The sequence below is a fragment of the Pollicipes pollicipes genome, unplaced genomic scaffold (assembly GCF_011947565.3).
Source record: "Pollicipes pollicipes isolate AB1234 unplaced genomic scaffold, Ppol_2.1 Scaffold_6138;HRSCAF=7277_pilon_pilon_pilon, whole genome shotgun sequence".
In the NCBI taxonomy this organism is placed as follows: Eukaryota; Metazoa; Arthropoda; class Thecostraca; order Pollicipedomorpha; family Pollicipedidae; genus Pollicipes; species Pollicipes pollicipes.
The window spans coordinates 35,712,248-35,729,941 of record NW_023596818.1 but is presented as its reverse complement, the minus strand read 5'-3'; the positions used below and the strand labels follow the sequence as shown (position 1 = coordinate 35,729,941).

At 52.5% G+C, this 17,694-nt stretch overlaps 1 pseudogene; it reads left to right on the top strand.

The window, feature by feature from the left end:
• Positions 1-17,694, top strand: part of LOC119106323 (KH domain-containing, RNA-binding, signal transduction-associated protein 3-like) — a 49,710-nt pseudogene that overhangs the window by 23,152 nt on the left and 8,864 nt on the right.

Below are 17,694 nucleotides of genomic sequence, written 5' to 3'. Positions count from 1 at the left end.
CACCGCCCGCGGCGCCGCAGTCGCGTCCGGCCGCGCCTGTTGACTCGCGGTATTTTTGGCTGGCGCGGGTGCGGCCGACGCGGCGCGCGGCTTGCCGCCGCCGGCCGCGCATTCATATGCATCGGAGGCGTCGGGAGGTCGGCGGCGTTGACACGCTGGCGCGTCGATGGGCGGCATCGCTCACGGCGCGGCTCTAATTCACGCCGCCGGCGGCCAATCTGGCCGGCAATGAGACACCCGGCGCGGGTCAGGGAGGATGCAGCGTTGGCTCCAGGCAAGTCACGGAGACTGCGGCACCGGCTCCAGGCGGGTCACGGGGACAGCAGCACAGGCAACCGGCTCCAGTCAGGTCATGGGGACTGCGGCGTCAGCTCCAGCCGAGTCACGGGGACTGCAGCACCGGCTCCAGTCATGTCACGGGGACTGCGGCGTCAGCTCCAGCCGAGTCACGGGGACTGCGGCATCGGCTCCAGTCGGGACAGCGGCACCAGGCGCAGCCCCGGCCTGGGGCGGCCTGGGCGGGGATAAGTTGAAAACCAGTGAGAGACGCCGTCGGGGGCCCGACCGAGAGGCCGGCGGTCACCGATAAAGTGTTGTGGTGGTCCCGGGTGGCCCCGTGTCCCCGGGATCTCACAGCCGGCCCAAACTTAGTGTCACATGGATCAGAGGGTCCCAAAACTCGGGCGGACAGCGGGCGGGGCGGCGGGGTAGCACGGCTGTCCTCCGCTCTGACGATGGCGGCGAAGCACTCCTTCGAGCCCTGTCATTAGCGTGCGTAACACGACAGGCGGCGGCAGAGACACCCCCGTCCCGACCGAGCTCTGTCATTAGCCCTTCCTTTGAGCGCGGCCACTCAACTCGCACCACGTGTCTATTCGCCCCACCGGAGTCGAGGTAAACGATTTATTGTCGGGTTCGGAATTGGGGATGCACCGATGGAACTGGCGACGCGACGCTGCGATGAAGGTTCGTCGCCCTTCCGAGAAGGCTGTTGATGGCCTGACCTTAATGGTACTTAAGCTGTGTGCTCGAGCCGCGTATATGTATGACATTTTGAAGCGTCTGATCTATTAAAGTATTGCGTAGGCGGGCCTTAAAGGTACAAGCAACTATCACGATGTTCTGTGTGGACACATTTTGTGGGGCACTAGTTCCATATGCCTATCAAATGATCTTCAGATTCTGTGACTTTTTGCTCCATTTGGATGTGCTTGATTTGTTGTCTGTGCTTTAAGGCGGGAACGAAGCCTTTAACCTACTGGTTGTTGTCCAGGTAAAACGAGGTTATACCATATTACTCACGTATTACTGCCTCACATATTACTGCATATGTATTTACTCTGCATCGTCTTGTTAGCATGCCCCTCACTCCCGCAGTGTTGGAATGGCTAGAACGGCGGAACCACAAGATGTGAATAACAATTACTGGGTTTGAGCTGAATCAAAGCCGATCCCTTCGTCCAGTTAGGAGATCCCGTCATGACCGGTCGCGTCACAGCATTGCACGGCACGGCACGACACGGCACGGACGCCTCAGCACCGTTCGGCCAAATGGCCAGAACTAGTTCGTGTCTCAAACCACTTCAGTACCGCAGCTAGTAAAGTTTGCTTAGCGGACGCTTTAATTTCAATGTAATTTCAACAAATGGTTCGTCTAATGTATAACACAACTGTGGTGTAACGGCTTTCGGAGGTCCTCTCAGACTTTCTGAAAGTTTTGAACCTTTTGAAGGTTCTCGTTGCCACTTTTCAGCAAAGCGGCCTATCGAGCGCCACATCTGCTGTTTCGGAATGGTATCGGACGGCTTGCTCCTGTTGCGCCCGTTGTTAAACTTGCTGTGAGTGTCTTTGGCGGCCTTTCGTCGGTCGCAGAGGGCAGCACAAGCAGGCGGGAAGTGAGCTGGGTCGCCGCCTGCACAGTTATGGATATGCTGCACCGCTGAACAAGGAGTTCGGCCTTGTACAACGGTGGTAACTCCAGCGCGGCGTAGCACAACACCGCAGGCTTAACGGGTGGAAACAGCGTACTTGCGCCTTGAAAACATTTCAAAAGCGGCAACACTGGAGAAATACGTGCACCAATGCCCTAGAATTGCATTAAATTGTTGATTGCATTGGACTTTTGATGGCCAGCATGCGTATAAACTGGCATCTCCATATTGTTCATTTCAAAGGAGGCCACCGGCCTAACGCGTCTCAACTGAACTATGAAAAACGAATTAGCGGCTCCGCCCGGCCCAGCTGTCGCACTTTCCAAAATATGATATTATTACAACCACTGATGGCAGGTCCGTGTAGTTCTCCGCAACATGAAGGTCAGTTATATGTGAGTAGTGCTGCATGCATTATCAAGCACTGACATGCAAATGTTTTGATTAGGCGGGATTTCCCTACAATATTGCAACTTCACCACAACTCGACCTATCGTGTTTGATCAACATGAAATACCTTGCGAAAGGCATCAGAAACATACTCGAAATTGGGCTCAGATCTCGACGCCGCAGCGTTGCAGCGATATGAAATTAGCAGATTCTATCGGAGGAGAAAGCGGAAATGGCGTTGGCAAAAGCTTTGGTTGATGTGTGCAGATGGTCGTACGCACACGCGTGCAACAATGGAGTCGCCCGCCTTGGGGCGCTTTTTCAGGATTAACATCAGGTCTCAACAACCAAAGGAAATGAAATGTGAAACCAACTTCACAGCGTGCGTGAATGAACCGATTGCAATTCGTAAGCGGAACGGAAAGCTGTCCCACTGAGAGCTGCGCCAGCAATCGACCAGGAAGCGGACAGTTCGCCTTTTCTGGCACCGATCTGAAATGAAAAAACTGCACAGCTGTTTAGACCCGTTTGTTCTGACCAATATACCTCCAACCTACCTGCGGTCTTTGCTGTACCTTGGTCACATTTGTCAAAACCGTGGCTCATTGCAACTCCACCAATTTTATCTTCTAGAATTGGGCACCCTGACCAGAACCGTGACCGTCACTTTGAAATTATTCGGTTAAACTGTGGTATTCGCGAATTAGCACCTGCATCAGTTGTCGAAGCTGTCCGTTGACTTTGTTTTTGGGCAGCGTATACATGATAGCAACGGATAACTCTCACATGTGTCATGGGATCATTCGCCCCATGTCGCACAGCGTGTCTCACCGATACTGTCGACCAAACTGGTGCTCTGTCACACACATGATTTACGGCTGGGAAAAGAGGTGACATACAGCAAAATACATCAGTGTTTAATGTTGGATTGATTTGTCCATGGCATATGAATACAAACAATATGTTAAGTCACCTTAGAGGAGCCTGGCATGTTGATCTGTTCAAAGACCTATGAGCTTATCAGCGTCTAATTCAGATGAAATGTTGGCTAATGGTCTGGCTATTCCGCAATGATCATACTTTGAAATAGGATATGGCATGGACAATGCAATATCCTATTTCGAAGTATGCTGAATTGGATGCAAGCAAAAAAAAAAAACACGGCGGAACAGTCGCTTATCTGTGCTTTGGATATTAAGTTGGACACCATGGGCTACACACTAAGTCAATAAGAGGCTACCTGATGATTCCTAACGAAAAGTTCGGTGATTGAACGGTAAAGTAAATGCGCGAGTCATTCCGCGCCGCAAAGTCCATCAACTGAACAAAATGTGAACACATGGACAATTCTGTATTTGAATCGCCGAATGGCAAGGCCCAGGTGCTTGCGTTTCTCATAACTGTGGCAGAGGGGTCAAACTGATCCACCATTGGGTGTGCCGTGATCTCCGAGGAGGTGGTGCCGGACTGGAGTCCAGCGGCTAATCTGCAGGAACACGCAGGACCGGGCTGGTCACGGGCGGTTTAGTCCCCAGAAACATCGGACCAGTTGGCTTAGCATGGAAGGGTGCGACCTGGCCATGTCAAGAGCGATCTGGTTCGCAGACTGTTGAATGCCCTCTGCTCAGAGCCGGTCAGAGGGCGTCCCCCTCTGCCGCGAAAGGCGCGAAGCACGCGCGAGCTATCACAAGCGGATGGTTTTGCCCCCACAGTCACGGAAGCCAGCGTGTGATCGCGGTTGGCTGGCTGCATTGAGCCATTTTGCGGGCCGCGACCGTCACGTGACTGGGAAATGTCTGCTCGAGGGGGCGAGCCTCCCATTCCAGGCCGTTGGAAGTCACGTCAGCCGCGCAAACTCGGCCGCTGCAGCCGGCCGTGGAAACCGTCACCACTCGGTGCGGTGTGACGCGGCACCTACGGGCAGTGGGCTGGGTGGAGGGAGGCGATGGTTCGTGTTATGCAACATTTTGTGAGTTGGGAGTCACTTTTAGCGCGTTTTAAAGCTGTCAAGTTATGCATAATTTTGAATGAATTGGTCCTTAGGAGTTAAGTAATGGTGGACGAGTGCTGTATGCGTGGCCGTGGAACCCAGCCCACGGGTTAATTAGAGAGGTTTGGTAGTTGCTGAAAAACCGATCTTAGATCAAGATGAGGTTCATTAGTATTCTCAGGACTAAGACGATTCTTCGATTGCCACACAATTTACATTTATGAAAAGCTTTGGCCACGACAAAACAGCAAGGCAATTTAGAGGGCAGACGATAACGTCAGTAAGGGTCCTCACCTTCCCAGCGGTTTGCTGCTGTCATATGTTTCGTAGCAGACCCATCAGAAGATGGCAGACTCATATTCAAGGCAAGTCATTTAACGAGACGTTTGGCGTACCAATTTGACCGGCCATTCTGCCGAGGTGGAAGGCAGGCGACGCCATATGGCCTCAGCACCTCTAAAACTCAAGTGGCACTCACAATGACGTGCATATTTGGTGACCACCCGATAAGGTGAAAGCTGGAATACCGGCAATGTCGTAATTCGGCATTGCCGGCAATTCAAACAGACAAATAACCTGAACATCACTAGCATGACACACGATGGTGACAGAAACCGCACACCTGTAGAACAGCAACGCAAAGTGAATACTAATGAGGACATTGGTCGATTACCTCGCATTTTATGTGCCAGTTATCCTCAGCCTTCCGATTTTCCGATGATGTCCGATCACGTCCAAGCTCGACCGGCGATGTGGAACGACGCATGCGTCAGGATTAGCTTTGGTTAGCTTGACGCGGCCATGCCGGCAAACAGAATGCTCATTCAAGATTAACCCGTTCACAACATGGACAGGGTGCAATGTAGCGTACGCGACCATTCGTTCGGTTACATCCAGCCCTAAGCTCTCGGAAGCGCCGCATGCCTTGGATAGTCCCGTGGGCTGGCCGGGTCCACATTCGCTCTTTTAACATGACGGCCGAGCTAAGCGGCTCCAATTTTTCTGCCGCTTAAGTCACCTGACGGAGCTGAGCTGGCCACGCCGAAGCAGCAGCCGCTGTTCAGCAGCTGACGACGGGCGTGTCATGCTCAGAGGCTACGCCATCAGCTCAGGGGCCACGGTGTCACGTGATGTGACTAAAGGGACCGATTGGCGGGGCGCCGTCGAGGGATAGAAACAAGGATCCCCCCCCCCCCCCCGCCTCCATTGACAGCGAAGGTTGGCATGCCACCTGGGGCTGCATGGGAAAACTGGATTTAAGATGCTCCGTTTACAATCATCAGACAGCGGAGACACCGTCACCATTTGTTTCAGCCCAACTTGAGAAATCGTGCCAGCACCAGTCACAAACCCGTCGGTCCCGGACGACCAGCCAACGGAGTCAAACGCCGGTCGGCCGAACCGGCGGCAAACTTCAGAGCGGGACACGAGAGTCAATCGGACGGCTGTGGCGGGGGGGGGGGAGGGGGGCGGTCGCCGGGGGCGCGGTACCGGCCGGTCGCCTCGCGGCCGCGCCGTAATGACGGCAGCGCGCGGCCGTGTCGTGACCCGCGCCCGTTAGCGTTGCGCCGCCGGCGATGATTCGTCCGTTCTCCGACAATACGCGGCGGCGGTAATTGTGCGGCTAATGGCACCGCGATAGGCGCCGGCTGGCACCGCCAATCGAATCGGAGCCGATCCCACCGATCGGCCGCCGTCGGCGCGCCGGCGGAATCCCCGCGGCGGCCGATCGACGCCGCCGCCGTCCGCCGCCCGGCCCCGGGCCGAGCCTGGTCGAGCCGATCTGCGACCGCCTGACGTCGGTGCTGTGCTCCCGCGGAACGTCCGCCATCTCACTCGAACGGGCGTACCCCTTGGCTCGCTGAGAGTCGGAATGCGCCGAGCGATAACTGGCGTGCCAGGTGAATGACGGCGATCTGCCGGATTGGGTCACAGCATGATTTGCGTGGGAAGTGTCTTGCTCGCTCGCTGTCACGCGACGCGCTCGTAATCTCCCGGAGCCGGCCGTTTGGAGGTGACGTCAGCGGTCCCTTGCCTCAGCGAGACGGCGCGGCTGCGGCCGGAACCGGAGACGGCGCCGGTTCGCTCCGGCCGACCGTCCCCAGAATGGTTGTGAGGATCGATCGCATGGGCCCGACGAGCGCCTCCCAATTGACGTCACATTCGATGTGATTGGAATCCGACAAAGATAACCTTATTGTTCTGATTCTGTTCGCAGAGATTGAGCGCTTCCAAACGGGACGGATCTGGCGCGACGACAGAAAAATGGTCGATGTCACGAAGGAGAAGTCCTTGCGAATCAGCAGCAGGGTGGTGGTACCGGTCAAAGAGCACCCCAAGGCAAGTGGTAGCGCCGGCGCGAGCAAGCGCGCTGATGCTCTCATTTCCTACAGTTTGTTCTGAGGGCGGAATAGGAAGTATTCATTGCTGGCGCGTGCCCATCGCTGTTACTTTGTGCATAATGTTGGGTGAGATCGATGCCATAAGCGTAATTGTGTGCTAGCCATCTGTAGTGACACACACTTTGCTGTGCTATTGCTGGCCAGTTTTCGGGGGTGAAGGGACCGGTGGTTCTGGGTCCAGACTTGGCGGTCCGTCATCACTCTCAGTCGCGATAAATGATTCCCTTCGCTCTGGGACCTGTGCCAGGGCGATAAATATCCCAGCCAAGACGTAAGCGCACCTATCAACACGTGGAGTGTCCACCGCTTCTGACTGAGATCGAAGACGCAGTCGAAGTTACCAAGAGGGAGAAATTCAGGCCGGTTCTGTTCATTGACATTAAGAAGAGAAGGCTATCAAGAAGAGCAGACTATATATCTGAAAGCAGGCCTACATTAGGACCACACATACTCTTCACGCCAAATAAAAAATCCAAATATTTCGACATGAAAACACAATCTGGGCTTGCCCTGTGTTATTTGTTCTCATAAGTCGGGTATGAGATCCTGATGGCCACCCATTCATGCGTCGTATATCAGGATGCTGTGACAACGACGGCGTGCTATTTGAGGTGTTGTAGCATCTGAATAAATGTTCACCGCAGTCGGACCATTGCAAAAAGGGCTGCTCGCAATTTCAGTCACGGTGCCGGCTGGCTTCGATGAGTGATTGCGCGGTGACCTTATTCAATATCTCGAACAAGATGCTAAAACGTCACACGTCCTTTAGACTTGACACATGCGATGCGAAGTTTTATTCAGGAGTGAGCAATGACAGGCAAATACTGAGATACGGACGTTTGATTCGATGTGTGGTGTCGTGGTACATACGACACGATCACACACGCGTTGTGGTGTCGTGGCCCATGCAACAAGGTCACACGCACCACGCTTAACTCTGTGATCATCTGGGTCACAGTGATATCCTTCGAAACAAATATTTGCATCTCCAAACGGAGCATCTTAGGATTGCTAAGACGTAAACGTATGTTTTTGGTTCCAGATATATTCAAAGGAGCAGTAGTAATCAAAAGTTCACACATTCGGGTGGTGTTTTGATCCTGCTAGAATGAGGGTCACAGTCCGAAGTTTCCAAGCACGGTCATTAGCGGTCGTCAAACAAGCCAAGTGATAGTGAAATGCTCTGCTTAAACTTTTGTTTTTCCGTCACGCTGTCCGCCTCTCCTTCCGTAGCGCTGAAGTTCGGAACTTCGCTGCCATTATTTAGATTTACTTCTCTTACAATCTGCGTCTATTTCAGTTCAATTTTGTGGGCAAACTTCTCGGCCCCAAGGGAAACTCTCTCAAGCGACTTCAGGAGGAAACCATGACGAAGATGGCCATTCTGGGCCGCGGCTCTATGCGCGACAAGCAAAAGGTAAGACAAGCAGCCGTGTAAGACAGGGCCGGCAGCGTTGCCTATATACTATAACGCTTATCATCAGCATATATCATCGTTAAGCCAGTCACTTCTGTCTATTTGCGCCAAACCCGGCAGATGGATGTTTATGTTTCGTTATGTCATTTAAGGAGCAGGAACCATGCTACATTTTTTTACCCGCTTAAAAATGCACCATGCGAAACAATGACTCATACTGTGCAGAGGTGGAATTGACATCCACCTGCTGACACGCCCCTCAAATCGAAACACCCCGGGGCAATTCACATACACCACGTGACCTGCAACATGTGCATCATGCTGCCAGCGTCGAGCTCCACAACGGGCACCATATTTCTTGGAAAGTAGGAAGGTACGATCATGCATGTCGCGTTAGAGAATATTCCCATTTCACCGTCAGCAATAACCACATACACATACACATAACTACATTATCACTCAAACCCGCGCAAATGAAGCTGATCCCCCTGTGTACCAAATGCATCTTAGAACCGACATGCTATGCGACTGCGTCGACTGGAACCGCACTAAATGTTAGATGCACTACGCAACATGGCGAGAAGCAACACTCCACTTGATATACATATGATATGACTCAAGAGGCTGTACGTTTTGGATTTAACACTGGGGGCGAACGCAAAAGACGTTCCTTTATTCGTTTTTTTGTCAGGCTTCATGACAGCCTGGTGATGATGCTGTGCTTCGTTGATGCACGTGACGACGAAAAATGAAGGTCAAACCGCATTGGCCTTCTTCTGTCCAGCTGCTCCACCTCGCCTCACCAATCCCCTTGATGTGTGCGCGGCTGCTGATCGCGGACATCGCACTCATGTGATCTCTGGCGCGCTACTCTTAAAACACCCTCATGCCTTCTGTCATCAGTTTTGGAAGGAACTTTTTAACTTTTCCGCTTCTGTTGAATCTTACACGAACTGAGCTGTTATGCCAGAGATACGCACAAGGCTCTGTTTTCATACTGTTTTGTCCCAGAAGCGTACGGTTGCTATTTTGCAAGTATTCGATGGTCAAAAATGATTTGTCAGAGACGAGGTCAGTGTGGCCCAATACCGTCGACAAGCCAGTGCTGTCGGTTCAGCGGATAAGGCGTGCTCTAGTTCCTAACTTTCCCTACGCCAAGTAGGGAAAGTGAAGTGAAGCGAAGCTGTTCAGTGGTCGATGATCGAAATCAAGTAACGCAAGTAAGTGTACCAGAGTCCCACGAATCTAGCTATGACCCACCTGCAATAGGCAGCGTCGTCTCAGTCAGACGACGTCGGTGATTCGCTGGAAGCTTGTGCTCGGCCCCCTCCCCAAAACTGGGCCCGAGTTCGGTCGCGTCACGTGAGCCTCGGCCGCGGCGTCGCACGCCGCAGTCTAGACCTAACCCCGCTATTTAAACGGAGCCCCCAACCCGGCACGTGTCAGGATCGACCGTGGCGGCTCAGCGCCGTCCCCCGGGGTGAGGTGACGTCGCCGCACACGCCACACAACACCGCACACGCCCCGCCGAACCGTAAGACGGTTTTCTGTTGCGTCGTAGCTCAGGTGCTGGGATGTTCGACCAATCTGACCCCACCTACAATGCAATAATTTTCGGTCAGGAAGGGCAAACTTGGGTGCAATGGCGAGGCATAAACAGGGACATGTACTTGCAGACAAAACCTGTGCAAGAGCATCGGCACATATATAAATAGCCGCCACGCCTTACGCGCCGTGTGGCTATCGAGACGATCCCATCCGAGAGGTGGCACAAGGAAGCGGTTTTAATACGAAGTCGGTCGATACGAGAAAAAGTGCAAGATACATGCATAATTTGTTCCGTCAGGGACTTCAGACCACGCACAACACCAGTCCTCCATAAAAATTTCCAAGCCACATTTCCTCCCTGTCTGCCATGACAGGGGAAACGAACGGCAGGGGTCTTTTCTACATGAACCATGCTCTGGCGTCGCTATTCGTGCCCGCGCCCCCTCCGCGACACCAACATCAAGTCTGACACCATCTCTTGACACATGGGACGTGTTTGGTTGCGGTCTCACCGACAGTCCGTGGCCGGACGGCTGTGGTACAGCAGGCCTGACGACCGCGAGGCATTATTGGCACTGATGGCTCACTCCCATCTGCTAAGGGCTGACGCCGTACCCCCCCCCCCCCCCCCCCAACTGGAAAGCGCACTGCTTGCTGGCTTGTCGCTTGAAAATGATCCGGCCTCGAAGGCCTCACATGTTGGAACATTTGTTTTCAGCGAAGAGTAGGACAATAGGTTCTAGCCGATGGATAGTTACAGCTTTTTGGCAAAAGCATAGAAACTTCTACCTTTTGACATTCAACCCATTTTGCTTCGTCAATGATGGCGCTTGTTTGCATCTTCGCCGAGTTGATGAAACGCCTCAGACAAATAAAATGTTAACAAGGGTTCAAAAGCAGCCAACAAATGTTGCTTGCGTAACATTTGGCACCCCGTATGCACGGGCTTTGCCTAACGCTATTGCGGTGGTGGGATGTGTCAAATGGTTTGTCTGTTGAACGTGACGACCACGTCAAAACGTCCAACCACTACGTTTTGTTACGGGTTTGCATACTATTTAGAATACACACTATCTCTGCTCGCCATTACTACAAAAACGGCATCTTTCCCAGATTTAGCCCGAACGGGTGTTTATCTCGGTAAACCTGGTATCGCCTCCGTAGCGATGTGTCGCCAGTCGCTGCATGCACCCACGGCCTCGAATGAGATTGCACGAGACGCTTACGTCATCTCACCGCTACGCTGCCGCGCGCAGCTGAAATGCGACCATCTCGGTCGGCCAGACATAATTCCAGAACCGAATTTATTCGACGGACGACAATTCACGAGCGACGCATGATTGTGCCTTTGAAATACGTCGGATGGAAAATGTATCTGCTTTTGACGACGGTTTGTCCGGAAAAATTGGAGACGGGCTCTAGATTGAGGACGGTGGGTGCATATTAATGGAGGGCTGCTGAGTCGGATGGTGACCTGTGCCGGTGCTGGGGCTGCAGCCATTCGGCCGTGCGGTCCTCACGAAATACTTGACATATTGCGGTGAGGCAAGCAGTCAACAAATTATGCCTATGTGGCATATGCTTTGCATAATTTTGAGCCAAAGTGGTAGACTGGTTTTAGTTGCGTCTGTGAGGAGCAGGCGTTGCCAACATGAGCAAAGGTCATTCGAAAATCCATGTTTGGATTGGCATTTGTGATATTTTGTGCGTTTGATATCCCTGTAATTAAGAAAAGCAGCACATGCGCGTGAAATGAACCTCTGCTTCCCCCAGCGCGCGGAAATCCTGATTTACACAATAAGCGATGTCACACGCTACCCCCAGGTGGAATGCCCACACCGACATCCCGTTATCGAAGCTTGCATTTATGATCTAAGTGAAAAGTAAAAGTCTACTGGATGGATAGAGTATACTCGGGGAAAGTATACTGGATGTGACATGGGCAATATGAAAGTAAACTATCTCATGGATGAAACTGATGGAGGTCCCTTGCATTTTGTCATGGTCTGTATCAGCTCGTCCCCCACGAAAACAGATAGAACTGAACACAGGGTTAAATGCTTTGTCTGGACGAACGTCCAGATTTATATACAAGCCTCAATTGCTTAGCTACTTTACAGTTTGTTATATTCTGTTGGATAATGATGCACTATAATCGATGTGCCCTGCAATGTGCTGATGCTCTCGTTGCACACAAAGCAGACTGAAATCATAGAACCAAAAATAAAGTAAGTATGAGAATATGATAATTCTTGATTCGATGTCGCACATGACGTTTCCTGCAACGTGGCTATGTGGCGAGGCAAGAACTGATATCAGGAATATGAAGTGCCATTGTATTGCTAGAGTAATGTATGCAGCTTTTACTCCACTTATCTAAGCCTAGCATTTGTTGCGCTCCCAAACAGTTGCGCTCCCGCCCGGTGCTTTGGTCGGTAGCACGAGAGCCCATCATCCCGTCCACACTGACCGCCCGGCCCCGTGCGCAGGAGGAGGAGCTGAGGGCAGCTGGAGACCCCAAGTTCTCGCATCTCTCGGAGGACCTACATGTAGGAGGTGACAGCCTTCGCGCCACCGGCCGAGGCGTACGCGCGCATGGCCTACGCTCTGACGGAGGTGCGACGCTTCCTGGTGCCGGTACGTAGCCGCGAGCGGCTGACCGATCATGGCGCACCAATCGGTACGACTGCCCGTGACCTGTCCCCCACCCCCTGAAGCTTGTGCAATTCTGATCGTCTCATATCTGTGTGCTTACGTTCATCGCAAGCTTGTGCGGTTTGCTTCCCCCCGATATCCAGCTGAGTGTGTCTTCGCTCCCCCATGTCGATACACTTATGTCTTTGACATTTACTTGCACTTCTCATCACTCATACGTGCGTTTCTACTCATCCACGCGCTGCGCCCATACGGCCGTTCATGACACCTTCTGTGTCTGGTTTCCTCATGCAGTACGTCCGTGTCTTGATACAAAGAGACTCCACCGTCGCTCAAGCCATGGTGTATTTTCCTCATGCAGTACGTCCGTGTCTCGATACAAAGAGACTCCACCGTCGCTCAAGCCATGGTGTATTTTCCTCATGCAGTACGTCCGTGTCTTGATACAAAGAGACTCCACCGTCGCTCAAGCCATGGTGTATTTTCCTCATGCAGTACGTCCGTGTCTTGATACAAAGAGACTCCACCGTCGCTCAAGTCATGGTGTATTGCTGTGTTCCACACACGTGTGCGGGCATGCTGATCACCAGCCTTATCCCATGATCATCATTGTATATTTCGTATCAGCATATCGCTATCAAATCAGCCGTTTTTGTGATCTTTTGGTGCCACCGTGGTGTAGGGAAATATGCTGGACTCGTAATCCAGCAGAAATGGGAACGAATCGCAGAGCGGGCGCATTGTTTGGCCCGACTGAAATGGAAAGGTCAGCTGGCAAGGGGCCAACGAGTGTCAATCCAGGGCAAGGGCGGCCGCGCCGTCGCATTGTGCAGCACGTAAAGATTCCGTCCTACTGTCAAGCCAAAACGGGGCAGGCAAAATCATCGGTTGGACCTGGCGGTGCGTCTCGGTTGGCGAGTTCAGGGTACACGCAACAAGTTATGCTTAGCAGACACTCCGAATACAAAAATCACCTTTGCAAGTCATTTGGAATACTTTAAAACACCTAGTGAGGGTTATCCATGGCCTGCCTTGTCCGCTCGCGATGACTTTAAATCTCCTAAAGTGTCCGATTAGAGCGTCCATTGCTTCTTATGTAGAGGTGGACGCAGCCATCTTATTTGTCTTCTCGTGCTAATTTCAGACTAAAGTTGACATTTGCACAAGCCCTTAGCTAAAAGAAAGGGCTGGAAGCTTGTGTAAGTTTGAACTGGTGGTTTTAGTACACAAATCCAGCATGAGTAGACGAATGAGACGACACAAAAAAAAACTCAAAACGGTCAAAATTAACATATGGGGTTTTACCTTCGGGTGACAGAATTATCGGCTGCTCTGAAGGAGCCAGAAGCGCCCCGGCCCGTTGCACTGCAGGATGAATATTAGTCGACCGCGAGCGAGCGATCTCAACAGGCGGCAGCGGCGGAATGGCGCCTGAAGAAAGGAAGCGCAAAGGCGCAGCGTGGAAAACCGGGCCATCCGGGCAGCCCGTGACCTGTCCAGCCAATATGGGTACCTGGCTCGACGCTCGCATCCACGGATTGTCCATGCGTTGTGCCGGGATGAGTCGTTCACAGCCACCGCGCCGAAGGCAAACAGTCCGCCATCTGACAACAGTTACGACACACAGAATACTGCCGCCGGCTGCCAACGGAGAAACCAGCGGGCCACTGTTGAGTCCCTGAGAGGAGAGCACCGCACGAGATCGCCGGCCACCCTTTGTACCGAGTCGAAGCTGAAAGTGCTGAGTCGGCGTGCCGTAACGACGAGTCACGGTCGACAAGGACGCTGGCGATCGTCGCACCTTTCTCCGGCGAGCGTCGCGGCGACAGGGCCGTGGCCTGTGACTGATGCCGGCCACGGAACTGACTGGTGTCACAGGGAGCGTGACTGGCGGCCAGGACTGCCGGACGGACGGAGAGATGAAGGTCTACTGGAAACAGCGAATCTCCAGAGCACGTTACTGGTGACCGCGATAAGCTGCAGCCTGTGTGCAAACCTCCAGAATGCGTCGCGGTTTAGAGGATGGCGCAGCTTATAGCCTGGACTGCAGAAGATCATCTTCAACAGCAATATATCGAACTGATGCTGAGAGCGTGCTGGACAGAAGTGTCGCCTTCTGAACAACATCCGAGTGTTTCACCATGCCTGCAGTGAGTGCGCTCAATCAGAGTCTCCTGAGCGACGTCTGCCACGGTAACCCGCTTCCGTTGCGTTCCAGGACTACAACGACGAGATCCGCCAGGAGCAGATGCGCGAGATGCAGCTCCTCAACGAGGGCGGCGCCGACACTGAGGGCAGCACCAGTAGTGGCAGCCCGCCGCTGCCGGCCGGCCGCACCGGAAGTCTGGTGCTTCCGGTAGGCGTGCCGGGCCTGCTGCCGCACCCGGCACTGCGTGGACTCACCCCACGCTCCCAGAGCGGCCTCTCGCCCACCGGTACGTGCAGCTATCACCGCCAAAGGGCCCCACGGCTCACCGGCGCTTGGAGTGGGGGTTTACGGTGTCAAAGGACCGTATACCTAACTTTACCACTGGCAGCGGTTGCCTCTTCCCCTTACCTTATCATATGACTGGCGCTCTTTCTGTCCGGGCCACGACACCCTCTGTCCCTCCATCCCTCTCCATCCCTCCCTCTCTCTCCCTTCGTCTCCCTCTCTCCCTCTTTATTCCTGCCTCTCTCCCTACCTCCCTGTCTCCCTCCCTATTTTTCTCTCTCCCTCTCTCTCTCTCCCTTTCTCTCTCCCTCTCTCTCTCTCCCTTTCTCTCTCCCTCTCTCTCTCTCTCTCCGTATCCTTCTCCCTCTCCCTTTCTCTCACTCTCCCTCTCTCTCTCTCCCTTTCTCTCCCTCCCTCTCTCTCTCCTCTCCGTATCCCTCTCCCCTCCACTTTCTCTCCATCCCTCTCTCCCTCCCTCCCTTTCTCCCTCTCTCTCCCTCTCTCTCCATCTCTCTCTCTTCTTTCTCTCTCGTCTCCTTCCCCCTCTCTCTCCGTCTCCTCTCCCTCCTCTCTCCCTCTCTCTCTCTCCTCCTTCCTCTCTTGCTACCTTTCCTCAGTCCCTCTTTCTTTCTCCCCCCCTCTCTTCTCTCTACCTCCTCCCCCCCCTCTCTCCTCTCTCACTGCTCCCTTCTATCTCCCTCAATCTCGACCCCTCTTTCTCTCATCTCCTCCTCCCTTTCTCTCTCCCTTCTCGCTTCTCATCTCTCTCTAGCCCTCTCCCATCTATCTCCATCTCTCCCTCTCCCATCCTTCTCTATTGTCTCGTCCCTCTCCCTCTTCCGCCTCCCTCTCTCCCTCGTCTTTTCTCTCTCTCCTCTCTCTCGCTCATTGTCTCGATAACATCTCCTCCCTCCCTCTCTCCCCTTTCTTCTCTCTCTCCCTCCATCCTCTCCCTCTTCACCTTCCTCCCTCTTTCTTCCTCTCCCTTCCCTCTCTGTCTCCTCTCCTCTCTCTGTCTCTCTCTCTCTCCCTCCCTCTCTCTCTTTTCCTTTCTCTCTCCTCTCTTTTTCTCTTTCCCTGCCCCTCTCTCTCCCTCTTTCTTCCCTCTGTCTGTCTCTGTCTTTCTCTATCTCTCCTCCCTCTCTCTCCTTATCCCTTTCTCTCCCTCTCCCTCTCCCTCGCTCTCTCTCTCTCCTTCCTCTCTCTCTCTCCCTCCCTCTGTCTCTATCTTTCTCTCTCTCTCTGCTTCCTCTTCTTTACTTCTCTCACCAGATATTTTTGCACGCCAAGTGTTGTTTAGTGTTCTGTTGTTCTACGTTAATAAATTCAGTTATCCCGCTTATTAGTACCGAGTCTGCAGATTATAGCTGAAGCCGCGCTCCCCATCCCACTATGAAAATTGCAGTTAGCAAATTGTAAACTCTCCGTCACCGTCTAAATTTCCGTCATATCAAAATGCTCTGGGAAAAGGTCTTTTGTTTCGTCTTTTTATATTCCTTTATTTTCTTGCCAGAGAGTGGCCCAAGCAGCGCGCGTGCAATGTGTCCAGAACTCAATTTGAATCATTCCGATGGCTAAGCCCAGTATCCATCATGCCATAAATATCTGTCTAAGTCTCCTTAAAACTTCTTGATCACCTTGGCGCTAAGGCTGAATCCACACAGCCCCAGCAATGATCGAGAAAAGCCTCGGGCTCGAGGGGCTTAGTGTCATATGAAAACATTGTGAAATGTTGTTATCCATGATTTGAAGCTCACGATACCCCTAGCAAATAGGATATTTCTATTAAACTACATTTAATATGACATTACACTATCATTTACGTCTTGCTGATCCGATCGGAATTCGATGTATAGGCTAATGCTGGGATGACGTACAGATAAGCTTGTATGTACAGGCTAATGGTGGGATGACATGCAAATAAGCGTGTATGTACCGGTTAATGCTGGGATGACATACAGATGAGCGTGTATGTACCGGCTAATGCTGGGATGGCACACAGATAAGCGTGTGTGTACAGGCTAATGCTGGGATGACGTACATCTAAGTGTGTATGCCTGCCAAACGCATTCGCTAGTTAGATGGTTGTATTAATATGTATCTGATTTTTAAAGAAAATTATGCAGCGTTGCAGCAATAGTGCAGCATAATGCAGCAGCAGATTTACAGCAAAATGCTGCAAATCTCTTGCTTCACTTCAACGTCACTATGCACTAAAGCTCAGTTCAGTGCTAGATTCTGCTGACAACACGGAATTACTACATAATAATTCCTAGCTGCATGAAGGAGGGTACTAAGACGTGGTTGAGCTATAGAAATGCCGTGGAGAAATCTCATCTGAAACAGCATCGCAGCTTTGGAATGTTTTCAAAACTGAGCTTGGCGATACTGCAGGGTGTGCCCATCTTTTGAGATGGTCTGAGGCTGTTGCCATAGCGGTGTATGAATAATTATCTTTGCATACTATCATGCACTCACAGTCGAGCCTGTAACACCAAAGGGATGCTTTCAGCCTGAAATGTATGATTTCCATGAGACACTGATGGCCTGAGAGACGCCAAGGAATGTTTTACGTTGTACTGTTTCGCATATTTCCTTATCACTGTTTTTTCTCAGCCCGGCAACAGATATTCATCTAGCATGTATTTACATAAAATTCCCAGTTTGTGGAAATCGCTTTGAATGTTCATTGTGCAACACTGACCAAAGCAAAAGTTTCACCTTGTCTGTCTCTGAAGTCAGTATCGCAGCGGGACTGCGCCGCGTGCTTCTCCCGAGTTGCCGTGAAAAATGTATCGCCCGCCGCGGCTGCAGGGCCGACGGCTCGCCGGCGGCGCTCGCGTGTTTACCCTATTCAAGCCGGGCCCGGGTCGCTGGGACGGATGCCACAAACTTCCGACCCGGAAGCGACGCCGCTCGGCGGCCGC